Raw genomic sequence first — 11,033 nt, forward strand, 5'->3', positions numbered from 1 at the left:
TTACCCTCATATATAAAGTAATCATAGTTGTATAATGTGATATTGCCCGGAATAAACCCCAGATAGGGAAGATTCATTTTGGTCAGGGAGCACTCATTATTTCATGTAGGATATTATTCTGTTCTGTTAATATAAATAGCTCTCTGTTTAGGTATATTTGTATTTATACTGTAGGATTACTCAGAGGAACTGAGCAATCATTGTGTTATATTTCAACTGTATAGCTAGTTGGTACTTGATGTATATTACATAAACACAGCCAGGTCAGCTGTATATTTCTGTATATTTTTGCACTGAGGACTCGAGTAAAACTAATTATATGTTAGACAATATGGATCATCAGTAGTGACTGATACGGACCCTGTAAACGTCACAATAGCACAGAGTCGCTACAAAACCCATGGGTAAATAACTTAAATGAAAGCCATAAACTTAAAATTTCCAATAAAGAATGGATTTGTTCTGATATTATAAATGAAGTACAATCAATAATGTCTAAACAATTTCCTTGTTTGAATGGTTTTCAGTTGACAAACTTAGCTCCAGTATATGATTCAAATAAATGCAAATGGAAAAACCAAATAACTTTTCAATCTGTAGTTTCACCTTCTGTTCAAATTCACCATAATGGAAGAGACCACTGGGTTACAAGTTTTCAAACAAGTAATGGGGATATATCCGTTCTAGACAGTTTAGCATCAAAAGAAAATCATACAGTTAATACTCCGTCAATCGAACTTCAGCTTTGTAGTATTTACGGTAATAATAAAAGTAGTATCCCAGTCAAAATTTTAGATGTACAGGATCAAAATAATGGCTACGATTGTGGGCTTTTTGCAATAGCTACTATGGTAGAATTTTGTTTTAAAGGTAATTCATTCAAACAAAAAACTAATTTCATTGAAAATCAAATGCGGGATAACTTAATTTGGTGTTTAGATAAAGGTTATTTCATGCCGTTTCCACAGTTCGTTAAAATAGCATCACAACTAAAAAAGGCAAGTAATAACAGTATCACAATAAATTGCAGTTGTTCTTGTGGGTTTCCAGATAGGATGGATGAAATGATTGGCTGTGACTGGAGAACAGGTAGGGTACATTGCAAAACGTGGAAACATAAAGAGTGTGCAAATCTTACAGAGTCTGAAGAACAATGAAACAAAAATAGAATTAAAAGATTACAATAAAGAAATTAAATTCATTTAAATAAAACAATAAAGCAAAAATAAACTGACTCTATGAAAATAAAAGAATAAAAAAAAAATAAAGGGTTCTTAAGTAGAACTGCGTCCACGTCGCAGAGCCTGGCTAAAAGTTCTAGTTGTAGCTTGTGTTGTTTTTACATTCAACTTTTGTTCAAAATGGCGTCCGTGAATTTCAACTAGGTTCATTCCGGCCACCACTTTTGCACCGAATTTGTAATGAATATTAATAAAAGTTATATCAGTTTAAAGCCTATAAAATTATCTTGTCCAGAGTGTGTTCCGAACAAAAGAGTTATGGACCAATAAAGATGGAAATTTGCATGTAACTTTGACGATTTTGCTATTTTTTCACACCATATCAATTCATTCCGGCCACCACTTTTGAAAGTAATATCGAACATGTATTCAAACAGTTTATATCATGTGAAAGAGTACTAAATTCTCCGTTTTTGTGTGGTTCCCGAACAAAAATCTGTTCAGTAATATTTGAGATATGGGTATTTATTTTAACGAAAACAGTTGTAAATATTGACATTTTTATTCCATATGGGTTCATTCCGGCCACCACTTTCACTTCTAATTTTTGATACTGTTAAATATTACTTATACCAGTTTAAAGGGGATAAATCAACCCTTTCACTGCTGGTGTCCGAACAAAAATCCATTCAGTAATAACGGAATTATGACCTAATAAACACAATAAACCAACAAAAATCTCTTCACGCCTGAGTGCATTCCGGGTTTTGTCCTCACCCGTCGTTTCGGTATTTTTCGGAACTCGTTTCGGGACATTCGGAAGTCGTTTCCGTAGAAGTCCGGGTCGTTTCGGGAGACATGAGCAAGTCGTTTCGGTACTTTCAATCAACATTAGAATAAACACATTAATTAACATGAATTAATCTGTTTTTAAAACTATATATATACATATTTACTGTAAATGTCTATGTCTCTGTCTTTATCAAACGGGTGTATAAGCTGATCCTACATATATGTCTTGTCTTAGTGTATTTCCATTCAGGAGCTGTCCATATATTCACAACCTTAAAGGGCATATATTGGACCACATTCCACTAATGGTAGCGTTTAGAATAGATGAGGAGAGCGGAATTTAAAGTACAATATATATGAAGCTGCTAAACACGGATGCTAAAATCACTGGCCATGATATGCACAAAGCCATGATTGAAAACGTGAAGAGTTCAAAATTTAAAGTGCATGTTGTGATCACGATTTAAACTTTTTTGCCTACATTTTTTACACGAGCATGAACTATGGTAATACGATATATACATTTGTCAGTGCTCTAAGATAGTATATAGGTCTCTGATCTAAAGAAGGATTTGACGTGAGTAAACTCACATTTCACATTTTTGAATACTGGTCGCAATGATAGGTGTTGATTTTTTTAATTCAGTTTTTTTCCCTATTATTTGTAATTGTGTAATTATTATGAAGTGATTGAGATCCTTGGTTTTACTATCCATTCGTGTGTCGCAAGTCCTATCTTATATTAAAGCAAGACTTTAACAAGTTTGAGTGGGTTAGTATACCCATCGGGTTTAATTTAAACATATTTTATTTGTAATTTACAATTTGTTACAAAGGGATTGGGCACAAGTTTTCAAACTTATATTAAGCCCTCTCCCAATACAATTTTACATTGAGAGAAAATTCACATGATGGCAGTTTTATTTACATATTTACAATCTAATTTTATAAGAAATAGAGAGAAAGAGAGAGAGAGACAGGAGGGAAGGGAGACGGAGAGAGTGACGGAGAGAAAGGGGAAGAGAGGGGAGTGGGAGAGGGGGGAGAGAGACAGAGAGAGAGACAGAGAGACAGAGACAGACAGAAGGAGATAGAGACGGAGAGAGTGACGGAGAGAAAGGGGAAGAGAGGGGAGTGGGAGAGAGAGAGAGAGAGAGAGAGTATAGGAGTGGAGAGAGAAAGTATAGGAGTTTACGCCGACATCGCATAATATGGTGCGATCTGATTGGCTGCTGGCCATTTGTCCCCACAACTCTGCTGATAGCATCTCTCGCTATTTTTTTCTTCTTTTTTTTTTCCTAGTGGTTTTAATAATATGCTATATAGTGAAATCAAACAATAATCACATTTGGTGATAGCTTTATGTCACGAGAAACGTTAACGTGGAGAAATACATCTATTTTAACCAAGTTTTTTTCGGCGGCGAAGAAGTTTCTGCGCACGCGCAGTTATAATAAGCGGACAGAACAAGTGGAAGGCGCCGCACTCTACAGTTATAGAGGTAAGCTTCATGTGACGATTACAATAAGGTTGCATAGCCAAGTTTAATACTTGCAAAATGATAAAGTGATCTATTAAAGATGATTATTTATGTCACGCGCTTTCGTTTGAAAACTTATCGTACATCGGGGTCGGGGGGGTGGGGTGGGTAGGTACAGTACTGTTTTACTGTTTACTGATGTCTTACACTAACAGTAGTCTTACGTTAAGGTGAGTCCTATCCAGTGTACTGCTAGGACAAGAAACTGTTATTCGAATTGTCGCAAGCCCTAGTCCGTGATCAGTTGTTTCTAGTCAGTCGGGACGTCGTCCTAGACTGGATAAATCAAGTCATTTCGTCACCATGTGTTTTTAAAAGGACGAATCGTCCTACAAGTATTACAGTAGATTTCCCTATTTTTTCTGCATCAGATATATATGTACCTATGCTTGATCCACATTGAATTGAATTGAAACCACAGAAACCGAACACAAAGAGGTGTCCAGTTTACAAAAACAACACTTCAGGAAATTTAACGAACACAAAGGTGTCCAGTTTACAAAAACAACACTTCAAAAATGGCTGTTCGATGTTCAGGAAATTTCATGCACATAAACTTTGGCAAGTTGATAATAAGTTTTAATTTCTCAAAACTTCCTGCAGATAGTCTATACAGAACTCTGCAATCCTCCGCATTTTTAATGTCGACCAGAGCAGTACTCTGCAGCGCCAACGTTAAACCCCTACAACAACAACAACCGCATTTTTTGTTGTGGAGAAATGTGGAAAAAATGCGGAGAAATGTGGAGAATTCTTGCACAGGAATGCGGAGAAATGTGGAATCTTTAATTTTTGAGAAGATTTTAGTATTTGAAAAAAAAAAATACTGGCCCAGTAATAGTATTTCTTGCCCTGCACCATCTGACTATCATCTTTTCTTTTGCTTTCCAGAGATGGAGAAATATGAACTGGCTGCAATCACGTTCTATTTTGTTTTATGTCTGAGTTTTAAAGTTTCTGCTTTTTTTATACCATTTTTCGCGTCTCCACTTCTTCTAATTTCTGTTTTTATTGATTTACTGTTTGCTTTAGTTTTTCTTGTTTATGCCATATTTCTCCACTGTAACAATTGGTAAGTGTTTTCTTTTTACATTGCCAGTCGTACACATCTCTCCCAATGTCGGCAGTTTGCTTTAGATGTCGTGAAGATGTCGTAAGAGTGTCGTCCAAACTCGTACACGTGTCATGGACATCTCGCCGTATTGCATGTCGTACGACAAACCATGAGTCTTGCCGAGTTTAAGTGCTATTCAAATTCATTTTGTATATTTTGGTCATTATTTTGTTCTTTTGTAAAATTTATAATTCTATATCTTATATTGGTTCAAACCGAAGAAAAAAAATGATAGCAGATTTATCCGAAATGCAATATGTCATTTTAACTCGTACATATCTTGTACACATGTCGTCCGTAACTCGTCAACAGTCGTGTTAAGTTGTACGGTCTCGTATATAGCTCACCAACCAGTGTTTTTCCAGCCTATATATTTGGGGTCGATATAGAAGCAAGTTAAAGGTGAAAAAAAAACAGATTTCAAATATGCTACTTTTTTGTTGGTATTTGTATACTGTGATCATCTTTATGATTTCGGACAAAAAATACAGGTTGTATATGACGTAAATTCAATAAAATGTGTTTGAAACAGAAGTCCATAACGACTCCCATCTAGAAAGATCACATCGCTTATCACCCCTGATATCACCAGGTGGCGGTAGATTTGTGATGTCATCTGTGCCAAACAACTGTGACAAGAGCCGTAAAATTCAATGTGGCATGCAATGTTGCGATATTGGCGATTATGAATACTTAAAACTGTCGCACTACATGCAGTTTTGTTAAATTGATAAGTGAGAATGTATCCGTATATAATATGCAATGTATAACATACCCTGATATAATGAAAAAAGATCGTTTACGCATTCTAATCACTTGATTCAAAACAATTATTCAATTTGTCTGTATCTATCTGCACATATTCATGAATTACATTGAATATAACTTTAGGCTGCCTTATATCATTTCATTTTATCAAAATATTACTGTAACAGGAGCGATAAGGGCCCAGTTTGCATGTCGACAAACTACACCCGGCTCCCTAATTGTACATTGTACATTGTACATTGTGTATGTGTGTGTCAACCCAGGTTCGAGGGGATTGCGCTTGACTTTTGTCGGTATATTAAAACTCTAAACATAGACTTGTAACATTTGATAGTATATATATTAACAAGAACAAATATATAGGTTTACAAGAAAATGGGTCCAAACAATAACGAGACTACATACATGTATATTTACAAAGTATACGCGGCCAACCCCATCATACCCTATCTAAAACCCTATCATACTGTCTACAAACATGCCCCCATCCTGCCTAATATACGTACTACACACCTCTATATTTCCTATCTGGCCCAGGAACTTAATCCTTCTGAACATCGCACAGAAAGGGTTAATTTAATTTTTAATTTTAAGGATTTTTACGTATTTTTTCGACAAAATTTTGCCGTTCCTAGTACGAAAATGGGCATAACACCTCTCTATATAGTAACAATATACGCACGACCAACCAATAAGACGGGACACAACACAGGCACTTGATACGATGACATAATATGTATGACAGGTACTCGTGGACAAGATACACATGTACTCTTTCAGGTAACACAGAACCATGACAAAACATATATTTCGCATAAAACACATATTATTTATAAGTCCGCTACATTACATTATCTAACCGTGCACAGTTTTGGAAAGGACAACCCTGTCCACCTTTTAGCAGATTTTAAAAGTATATATACAGTCCAGTAATTTTGTTTCAAAGATTTCTGAGATCCGCGGCAAGATGAAGTCATTTTTATATAAATTATTTCTGTACAAGGTGTATTGCCCATAAACAGTGATCAAAAGATACATTAACACGTGTTGAAACTATGCTATCCTCGAGCTCGATCTTAATCGAGCGAAAAAATATTTATTTAGTCTTTATTTGCTTGTGTTATTTTATTAAAATATTTTTGCTATAACCCGTTATTATGGATGGAAATATACTTTATGTTTCATATAACACATTTGATGAAACTGATGACATTTTTTTTTTATTTTAGCAGCCATATTGTACCGCTCAATATTTTTCCGATTGTAGCGTGTAGTACTTTTGTTTTCATGGCATTGAATGGCTCCCTAAAATTAATTGACAAATCAACGCCGAGCGGGCTTTTCTTCATTTCAAGCTCAGTGTTTACTTAAATCTAGACAAACATCCACAGATCCATGTGCTTGATAGGATATTAAAGTCCTGAGTAGTTTCTAGATGTTTTTAGACCAGACAGTTGCTGAAAATCTATTATTGTGCACAAGTTAAAGGCATATATATTTTATTTTCCAATATGTTTTGAATAATCATGAATTACTGGGGCATGTAGGCAAGGAAAATATATCATGATACATATATCGATACAGTCCTCGTGTATGGCAATAATTAACGACTTGAAATCTCCGCAAAAATTAATGCGGAATAAAGGGGAGTATTTGGACAAAAGATTCCACATTTCTCCGCATTCCTGTGCAAGAATTCTCCACATTTTCTCCGCATTTTTTCCATAAAAAAAAATGCAGAATCTTTTGACATTTTGAGGAAATCCGCATTTTTTTCTGCGTTTCTTTGCATTTTTAGCTCACCGGGACAAAGTCCAGGGGAGCTATTGCTATACCGTCGTCGGCGTCGTCCGTAGACAGCTAGGTTAAGTTTTTATAAAATGGTGTTGTGTCAATACTAATGAAGATACAGCTTTATAGGTATTTCACATGTGTGTTCCATGTAACAACACCTTTCCATCAGTACTACATTTGCGGACCTGGTGGCCTTGACTGCGACCTTTGACCTACTTTTAAAAAACTTAACCTTGCCCATAGTATGTTAACCGTAAGAGATAGGGCTTTGATATTTGACGTGTATATTCCTTGTGACAAGAAATACATTTATGGACCTGGTGACCTTGATCATGACATTTGACCCAACACCTTTAACCTTGGCTATAGAACGTTAACTGATGCAAAGAGCTGCCACCCCTGGTGAGCTAATATGTTGTTTTCTGACAACTCTTGTTTCCACATTTTTCCGCAACAAAAAGTGCAGAGAATTGCAGAGTTCTGTATAGACTGCGGAGACTTGAAGTGCGGGTTAAAATTTGATCCACTATGCACGTGATACAGTAGATCAAAAGTTCAAAACCCTATTGCAGCAGCCCTAATTAGTACCTCACCACAGTTATATCCACTGCCAGCTGGCCCTGCATAATTCTATATAGAGGTACACATCTACGCTACAAGTCATGAAATCAAAATATATTTGCATTTCTACAGTTTACTTGTGATATTATCTACATTAACATTAAGTCTTAATTCTTGTCTTCAATATCATGTTGCCTACTGTTGTTACATGTTACCATGCAATTTTGTTATCCCTTACCCTGGTCGGGTTTGGGCAAACAGAAATATTTGTAATGGTGGCCTGAGCTATATAATTGTTTTAGAAATGTCTGGCTTTCGACTGAGGAATTCAAAGAAGAAGAAGAAGAGTCCTGAGATTGACTGCAATGAGGCCTCTGCTTTTCGTCTAAAATTTATTGATACGTATATTGGTAAGTATCATCAAGTGTAAATATACAGTGTAAGAAATTAGATTTTATTCCGTTATAGCCCCATTGTTAATTTCCATGTAGTTTTACTAGAAGAACCATGTGTAAATGGTCAATTTTATCATATCCCGACAACATTTATCATAGCCTGAGTCTATCGGTCTACTGTTAATTTCGCACACTGATATATATATATATTATATATGCTTCAAATCCAAATATGGTGCCATTCTCGCAGGGGTCGTCAGTATCATTAGTAACAGGTGCCCAGCAGCCCAAGGTCGACAAAAATCTAGCTGCATGGTCTGATTGACTGTCCACACAGGCAGCCCGCCTAAATTTGTGTGTCCCGAAATGATTATCATTAGGAATTTGACAAAATAAATCTCCACGTTAGTCAGGATCTCCATCATTCAGAAAACTCGGAGCTCCATCAAGTCATTTACTGGAAGTTTATACATGTATGGCATTTAGTTGCATGTAATATTTAGTGTACATCAGAATCACCTAAATAAATTTGTAAGTTTACACAAATATATTGTGTAATAAATGTCGTACAGAAAACAAAATGACCCTCAAATGCATAACAAAGTTTCAGAAAATCTTACAAATTGAATGTAAATTAGTTATTGGATCAGTGTACTATCTATTAGTGTAATCCATACTCTAAATTAATGTTTGTTTAACCTATTTTCTCAGGGTATGGTGTCTTTGCGGAAAGACCCTTTGAGGCAGGAGACTACCTGATGGATTATAAAGGAGTGCTAAGGAAAGCTGACGAGGAAGATGCAGATGACTGCTTCAAGTACTATTTCCGACACTCTGGTCTATTATATTAGTATGTACATTTTGTAGTTCTAAAGTTTATGTAAATTTTAACTTTTAAAAATGCATGTAAAACTTTGCTACATACATGCAAATGCATAGCAACTATATCCCTTTTGCCCCACTTTAAAACCTTTTTAATGGAACAAAGTTTATGTTTCAATCATTTATGTCAATTTTTTTTTTCAAAAATAAGTCTAATTAGAATAATTACGTTCAATATTTCCTGACAGAATAATTACGTTCAATATTTACTGACAGACTCGCTGCAGTTAGGGCTGTTCCAGAATTATGCATGCAATATAAACAGAATGGGACATCTAAAGTTTTTAAATTTGCTAATACTACACTAGAAAATCAGAAACGTTTAACAGTTAAAGCTTTCAAAATTATTTTCCAGCATTGATCCATCAAATACAAACGGCTTGGGGAAAAGGGTGAATGATGAGCGAGGTCGCAAAGCAAACTGTAAAATGAAGAAGGTGTTGAGAGGGAGTGAACCGGTGTTATGCCTTTTCGCAACAAAATATATTGCAGTTGGGGAGGAGTTGAGATACGACTATGGTGTTACAGATCTACCATGGCGTAAGGTGAGCATACTGTATCTCCAGTTACATAAAACTGTCGGATTAAACACTTTTCCACGTTTGTTTCCCATCACTGACCGACCCACAAATCCTGCAAATTTATTATTAATATAAAAAGAATGTATTTTTATTGGGGACATTCCAGGATTATACCGCCAATCCAGATTTAGTTTCAGGTATTTTATCATCATTCTGATTGAGTATTTCTTTTTTGTGATTTTTCTGTCATCAGAAGGCAATTTATTAGGCACAAGACAATAAAAAAATACAAAAAATAATAGATCATGTGTCCTATTCCGTTAACCTTCTTTATATACATAATCTCCCATCCTATGTAGCATAATAGTAAAATCGGAAACATGATACGGAATCGGAACAAAAAATTTTTCTGGAAAAAGTCTTTGTAACAAAAAATTGTTTCGCAACAAAAATCTTAATAAATGATATACATTTGTATACATGTATATTAGATAACAATTCTCTTTTAATGTTTCCGACTCAGTTGTATACAATATTTCAATGTTATTAATATTATTTCAAAATGTTGATGTTACAGAAGCTGACATTGTGGTGTATAGGATAATTATACACAATAACAGGAGAATCATCCAATGGATTTTCACCTAATGTGGTACGATCACGCACTGTAGTCCGCAGATGATACTGTTGACGAACCTACCTTATGATTATCAGTATTGAAAGCCACGGTCATCTACATTAGGTCAAATTTCAAGGCCAAAGGTCAAGGTCACAAAAGTTGAAATGGTGGTGTAATACACGATACCAACTACCAAGCCAACAGAACTGTCCAATAGATCTTTTACCAAACTTGGTAGAATGAGGCACCATGGTCTGAAGATGACAAGGTCATTAGTGAAATGGCTATTGAAGGCCACACGCATAACAAAATATTTGTACGATGAATCTTAACTAAACTTTGCAAAGTGATGCACCATAGATGCCAATTGAATGTCAAAGTTTAAAGGTTACAGTACTAGTTAAGGTCACATTGCAAGGGGATATGGTCTGCATTGCAGTGCCCTTAGATTGTTTATGTACACCACATATATGTAATGTTTCATATATTTCAGAAATGTGATCCCAGTAAACCCAGGCCTGTCCTTTATAAGCAACCAGGTAAATGTGAACTGTTTATTAACCATGTTTTTACTTTTATATGCCAATCTTTGATGTGACGCTTGTCTAATTACAAACATAGAAGTCTACTAAATAACATTGTGAAGCAAAGTTGGTCGGAATCAAACAAGAAGCAATTCATGTTAAGTTCACAAGGTCACAAGTCAAGGTCACAAATGCAGTTTAATTTTATAAAAGGGCGTACATGAGGCTTTTCTTGTTGATACTTATAAACCCTTAAATTGCAACGACATTGTGGGAGGGTATTTAATCTGGAACATCAGTCAAGTGTTTTCATTAATTCTCTGCACATTTTTTCCTTATAAA

Source organism: Pecten maximus, chromosome 19 (assembly GCF_902652985.1).
Source record: "Pecten maximus chromosome 19, xPecMax1.1, whole genome shotgun sequence".
NCBI classification, from domain to species: Eukaryota; Metazoa; Mollusca; class Bivalvia; order Pectinida; family Pectinidae; genus Pecten; species Pecten maximus.